The 7,314-nt window shown below is 40.0% G+C and overlaps 1 non-coding gene across 1 annotated transcript; it reads left to right on the top strand.

Annotated features, from left to right (window-relative positions):
- The first annotated feature begins 326 nt into the window (after nt 1–326).
- On the top strand, nt 327–433 carry LOC120069846 (small nucleolar RNA R71). The gene has a single exon (XR_005479704.1). It is a non-coding gene; the product is annotated as a small nucleolar RNA R71 (small nucleolar RNA).
- Nucleotides 434–7,314: the final 6,881 nt, after the last annotated feature.

Below are 7,314 nucleotides of genomic sequence, written 5' to 3'. Positions count from 1 at the left end.
GCTTGCTAGCCCAGTGAGTGATAAGAAAACTGATTCGTATGTAAAAGAAGTACTGTCATGCCTTAGGTACTTTTGCTCAGATAACTTCTGAAAATGTCCTTCAGTACTTTTGCTCAATAACACTATTACTTGCGTCATTGTCCTTGATTCTCAATCTCTGGTCACTCTCTCTCCAATCTTCGTGGTTCTTAGAGATGCAATCCAAGATATTCTTCGCCTCGTCATACGTTTTATCAAGCAGACCACCAGCGGCTGTCGCATTGGCAGTGGTCTGCGAAGCGGGATTCAAACCATGATAAAAGATTTTCATTTGAAGGCAGTCTAGAAAACCATTGTGTAGACAATCCTGAACCAACCTCTTAAACCTCGCCCAGGCATCGCTGAGCGACTCGTCCATGTCTTGTTCAAAATTTGTTATGAGTTTCCTGCGTCTAGCGTTCTCAGTAGGTGGGAAGTATTTCTCAATGACCTTCTTTATGACCTGTTCCTATGAAGTGATATCTCCCGGTTCGAGAGAATATGCCCATTTCCTAGCCTGATCACAAAGAGAAAATGGAAACAAAGTTAGTCGAACTTCTTCGGCAGAGATGTTCGGGAACACAAAAGTATTGCATATTTCAATAAAGCTTCGGAGGTGGACGTACGGGTCTTCGCTACGTCGGCCTCCAAATTGTCCTGCAGTCTGGATCATCTGCAGCGTCACCGGTTTCATCTCGGATCTTCTTCCATCGAGGGTAGGCCTCATGATTCCTAGAGAGAAATCATAGAGGTTTGGCTATGCATAGTCCCTAATGGGTCTATTACGATCATTAGCCAGAAGGATTGGATTTGCCATGACGTTGTTATCATTTGGTGTTACGTTTCCAGGCTGCTCCGCCATCTCTTCTTTATCTGACTGTGGTTGCTGTTGGCGGTCTCTCAGTCTCCGTCTAAATGTTCTCTCAATCTTTGGGTCGTAATTCGCCAGAGATTGAGAGTCTGCAAAGAAATCAAAAAATTACCGTTAGCACACTATTTTGCCGAAGTCCTTGGCAATGGCTCCAAAAACTTGATGCTTGATTTTATAATGTGGAAATAGGGATGATATGCAATGGTGAAATTACGTTGAACACTCATGTTTCCTCAGCAAAATCCAAGTGTAAACCCCACTGAGTTTCCTGGTAAGTCCAGGGTCGAACTTAGGGACATGGGAAAACAGATTGCGATGGTAATTTTTATGAAAACTTTGCGGTAATCGGTAACTCAATTAATTGTTGGTTTGTTTTTGATTGCGTTAATGAAAAATAAACAAATGCGGCAGATTTGAGAAAAGTCAGTTGTGTAATAGATGCACTGAGTATGCGGATGAACGGGTTGAGAAGGTCTTAGCTAGCATTACTTGGGAATGCGTCAGACTATGCGTTCATGCTACAACCATGCACAACAAGTCATTTTCCAATGCAAATGTGATGCTCCTAAGTCTAGGACGCATGTGTTGAATGCAAAAGTTTCCATAGAGCTTATTCTTAAGTCTCTACTCTTTTCCTATGCGATGATGCAAAATGCATAAAGGCAAGATGACCGCATACAATCATATCCTATCTCTAGGATGCATGCGATGCATTAATAGAAAATAGTGCTTATTCCTAAGCTCCTATCTCTTGATTATACATGCTAATCTGACTTTCCCAAGCCTAGATTCTAACCTGACCTTCCCAAGCCTAGATCCTGTCCTTAGACTACCCTCCTAAGTATCTCTAATGAACGAATGAAGCATACATAATACAAGATAATCGCATAGAATGAAGATTCCCTAGTTGTGCTAGCTAAATGCTTCTCAACCCATTCAACTGAATTAGCTACTCATGCATAAATAACAGAGAGTGAACAGATGTAGAGAAGTAGATTCCATTTCGATAAATGATTTGAGTATAAAATAACAATGGAAGTTAAAGGTAGAGAGCCTGGTAGCAATTCCTTGTTGACCGAGGCTTTTACACTGTAAATCTCTATTCAGTTCCAAAGATGTTCCTGCTTCCCCAGGCGTCGGCCCTCTCTCTGTCCTTGAAGCTTCTAGCGTTCTCCCAAGCTTACCGAAATGATCTGTTGGCACAACCTTCTTCTCTCGCGTCCGTCTTAAGGTAAAAGAAAATCTAAGAACACGGTTAAACTATGAATAGAACGGTGAACTCGTAAAATAGCTGAACCGATGAAACCCCTTTTCTGAAGGATGCCTTTGGTATTTATAGAATATCCAGGGTGAAATGCGGCTTTTTTCTCATGATTGTACAGATGGGACGACTTTAATTCCTGACTGATGCACCAAATATTTGTCACCGAAAAGCTAAATATACTTGTTCGTTAGTGGCTGTCAACTTAATTCAGATTCGACTGTCATCAGCTTTTTGTCCCGTCGTGATTAATTATACATTTCACCCAGATGCGCCCACCAAGTTTCACTGACCAGGTTCCAGCAATTCTTCTTGAGCAAATGTTTGTGAGCACAATCACTGCAAAGCCTTTCAATAATGTTGTGCCCGACCAATGATTTCCTATGATCTCAATTTCTGCCTTGCGTCAACGCATATTTTGCATAAAAACACAAAAATCAACTGTTCTTATGCAATGAACGTATGCAGCCACAAAAATCAACTGTTCCTATGCGAGAACTTAGCACTATGATAACATGCATTTCTGCCCGTTATCACATCCCAAATTTAAACAATGCTGGTCCTCAAGCATAAGCTAAAGACTTCCTTTAGCAAGTCAATTGCAATGTTCTTTTCCTATATACTTTGTTCAAATCCTATATACCACAGTTTCCTTAAGCCTTTTTCAAATCTCTTCTTAAAATATTTCTAAGACCTAGGGACCGCAAGCTTATCCTTCAAAAAGACTTTACTAAATTTCAGAACATCACATGATTTATTTCAAAAAGAAAAATTTTCCATCGGGGTGTCAAATGATTTTATCCTTGCATATTTCTTGACATTATTATTTTTTTCTGACCTTGTACTGATCCAAGTACCTTGCCTTCGTTTTGGCTTGCCCCCACATGTGTCATACAGACATCCAACTACGAGCAATGCGCTCTTTCTCAGACTAAACTCATAACTTTTTGGCAGTGGAGTCGTGGTCATTTATTTATGCATTGATCCTGGTGACTTACTTTCATTTTGGTTTGCCCCCACGTGTGTCATGCAGACATCCAACTATGGGTAAGTGCCTTTATTTATCAACATGGTTTCCCTATTGGGTTGAAAGTGGAGTTGTTATTCTCAAAACCTTCCTTTTTTTTTTTTTTTCCAAAATAGCAAGGTCGAAAATAAATACCTCACCCCCAAATTAAAAATGCGGCAATCTCCTCATTTCCAAAAGATTGAAATAAGTCATGCGATATTCTTAGAAAGCTTCGTAAAGAATTTGAAAGAAATCTAGCAAACCACTAACTTCTAAAAATATTTCATGAGATGACTATCTTAAAGTTAATTTGACTTTAGTATATACGAAAGAAATAGAAGCATGTTGTTCATCATTGAAATCATAATTGGCAAAGAGACAGCATGCGGTAACCTACTAAAGTTATCAACGCAATCAAAGAGGATGCGGTGATAAAACTTTTAAAACTAAAATGTGATGTGGTAATGCAATATTTGAAATAAAGGTAAGGAAGAGTACACCCCTAAATTTGTACTATCGCTCGCATTATGTATTGATGCATCCTTCTTTACGGCGATCTATCTTCTTTGAATTGTGGTGACGGAATAGAGTAAGTTGCTTCTTCGTGTAGCATCTTTGCAATCCAGCGCCTCGATCGTTGCAGAAAAATAGTGAGATTGTCAAATGATTTTAAACAAAACAAAATTCTTTTACCGCAATTTTTATTTTCAAAATGAAGTAGGAATAATTAAAGTGCAGATAGACAAATGATGATTAAGGTGTTGAAGAAATAAGAGTTCAAGAACCAAACAAATGATACTCTAGAAGACTTTCGCCCCAAATGATATTGCTTGCCAGTGCAGGGGCCACTCCATTTTTCTCTATTTTGGGGTTTTCAAAACCACAGAGGTCTTTTCTTATTGAAAACCACCCCCGCAATATGCCTTAACTCGCTGTCCATTAACCTTAAATGTACGGCTTCCATTCCCAGTGCTCAGCTCCACCACACCATGTTGGAATATTTCTTTAATGATGAAGGGTCCGGACCAGCGCGATTTTAATTTTCCAGGGAAAAGCCAGAGTTGTGAGTTGAATAGTAAGACCCTCTAACCAACCTGGAGGTTCTTGCCGTATATGTGTTTGTCATGCCACCGCTTGGTGCACTCCTTGTAAATTTTTGCGTTTTCATATGTGTTAATCCTCCATTCTTCTAACTCGACTAGTTGCATTTTTTCGCCCCTCTCTTGCTTTCTTCAAATCAATTTAGCTTTTTTATCGCCCATAGTGCCTTATATTCCAACTCTAGAGGCAAATGACACGCCTTACCAAATACCAACGCATATGGGGACATACCTAATGGTGTTTTAAATGTAGTCTGGTATGCCCATAACGCATCCTCGAGCTTCGTTGACCAATCTTTTCGTGAAGGCCTTACTACCTTCTCGAGTATCAACTTAATCTCCCGATTGGATACCTCAGCCTGACCATTCGTTTATGGATGATATGCGATGGCCACTTTGTGGAGAATGTTATATTTGTGTAGCAACTCCTTGATATTATGATTGACAAAGTGGGACCCTTCATCACTTCTGATGGCACGTGGAGTGCCAAAATGAGTGAAAATGTTTTTCTTCAGGAATTAAGAGACTACCACCGCATCACTTGGGGCGCATGCCACTGTCTCTACCCACTTGAAGACATAATCGACGGCTAATAAAATGTAATGTTTACCATTTGAGGGAGGGAATGGTCCAATGAAATCAATACCCCACATGTTGAAAAATTCAAGCTCCAAGATAGTGTTCATCGGCATGGCATGTTTCCATGAAATGTTACCTATGTGTTGGCACCAATCACACTTCATTTCGTAGTCAGCTGTATCCTTAAACAATGTAGGCCAAAAGAATCCGCTCTATAAAACTTTAGCTGCGATGCGCTCTCCTCCAAAGTGCCCACTATATGGTGAGTCGTGACATTGCGATAATATGCGTCGTTGAGCAGCATTTGGTACGCATAATCGCAAAATCTGTTATGCCCCTCTTTTATACAGATTTGGTTCATCCCAATAATAATGTCTGCATTCATGTTTGAGCTTCCTCTGTTGGTGGTTGTACCTGTAAACCAACCTCCAACGGCAAATAGGTATAATCTTCAGGAAATTGCTCGCAAACCAGATAATTGACTATGTCTGCATACCAATGCAATTCTTCAATATGAAACAGTTGCTCATCCGAGAACACTGCACTCACCTCTAATTCATTGCGGTCAACCTCATGGTTTTCCAATCTAGACAAGTAATCCGCAACTTGGTTCTCCGCCCCTTTCGATCAATTATTTCTATGTCAAATTCTTGAAGGAGGAGAAACCATCTAATCAATCTCGGCTTTGCATCCTTCTTTGTCATTAAGTACATTATTGCCGAGTGGTCAGTATGGATCAGTACCTTTGTCCCCAGCAGATATGCTCCAAATTTTTCCAACGCAAAAATTACTGCCATAAGCTCTTTCTCTGTGGTGGTATAATTTGTCTGAGTAGGATTAATGTTTTACTTGCATACACGATCGGATGCAAGATTGTTTTTCTCTTTTGTGCCAAAGCTACTCCCATCACATACCCTCTTGCATCGCACATTATTTCAAAAGGCAGTGTCCAATCAGGTGCAATTAACACGGGTGCAGTAATCAGCGCATTCTTCAAAACTCTGAATTCGTTGAGACAGTTGTTGTCAAATTCAAATTTTCTGTCAGCCTCTAACAACGCACTCAGTGGTCATGCTATTTTGGAAAAGTCTTTCACAAAGCGTCCATGGAATCCAGCATGCCCCAAGAAACTTCGTACAGCCTTCACACTTGTTGAAGGTGGAAGTTTTCAATTGCTTCGATTTTTGCTTTGTCCACCTCCAACCCATCCCGGGAAACCTTGTGTCCCAACACTATGCCCTCATTTACCATGAAATGGAATTTTTCCTAGTTAAGCACTAGATTAGTCTCTTCGCATCTCTTTAGTATCTTCTCCAAGTTGGCTAGACAGACTTCATAAGTGTCCCATAAACAGAGAAGTCGTCCATAAAGATTTCAAAAGAGTCCTCAAGATAGTCTGAAAAGATGGCCATCATGCACCTTTGGAACGTGCTTGGCACATTGCAGAGGCTGAACGACATGCGGTGAAAAGCAAAGGTCCCATATGGGTAGGTGAATATAGTCTTGTCCTTGTCTTCTAGAGCTATCATAATCTGGTTGTACCCATCATAACCATCCAGAAAGCAGTAAAAGTCATTTCTAGCTAGACGGTCTAGCATTTGATCAATGAGCGATAGGGGGAAATGATCTTTCTTTGTGGCCGCATTCAGCTTGTGGTAGCCATGTAAATGCACCACCCAGTGATGGTTCTTTGTGGTATTAGTTCATTGTTTTCGTTTGGGACTACCGTCATGCCACCCTTTTTCGACACACATTACACGGGGCTGACCCATATGGTATCTGCTATAGGATAAATAATGCCCGCATCTAACCATTTAATGATCTCCTTTTTAACGACCTCTTTCATCGCAGGATTGAGTCTGCATTGATGTTCGATCGTTGCCTTGTGGTCCTCTTAACGATGAATGCGGTGCATACAGTACACAAGGCTAATTCCTCTAATGTCAGCGAGCGTCCAGCCAATTGCTCGTACATGCTTCCTCAGAATGCTCATCAACGCATTCTCCTGGTCTTCGTTAAGCTTAGAACCTTTTCCAGTAAAAGGTCATTTAGTCATCTTAACCTCAAGGCAAGATTCGCACTTTAGCAAAGAATTTTCCTCTAACTCACTTAGAAGTCCATTCTTCACCAATCTCTCAATTCTATTGAGATTGATGTGCCCTAAAAATAGATGCTAAAGTTGGGCATTTTCTTTTGGATAAATTCATCGACGCTTTGATTTAGTTATGATAGTTCTGAACATTTCAGTATTATGGAGGGAATTAATGGCTAACGACCTTAGAACATATAAATTCGATTCCAAATTTGCTGTGCAAATAAAGACACCATCTTTATGAATAAACGCTTTACTCAAATTGAAAGAAACAGTGTATTTATATTGCACTAAACACTCTATAGAAATAAGGTTCCTTTTTAGTTCAAGAAAAATATATACATCATTTAAAATTAGAAACCTATTCTATAAAGCTAACTGGAG

The sequence above is a fragment of the Benincasa hispida genome, chromosome 2 (assembly GCF_027475165.1).
Source record: "Benincasa hispida cultivar pf3 chromosome 2, pf3_genome.v1.1, whole genome shotgun sequence".
NCBI lineage: Eukaryota > Viridiplantae > Streptophyta > Magnoliopsida > Cucurbitales > Cucurbitaceae > Benincasa > Benincasa hispida.
The sequence above is the reverse complement of the archived record's forward strand: the minus strand, read 5'-3'. Positions and strand labels throughout refer to the sequence as shown.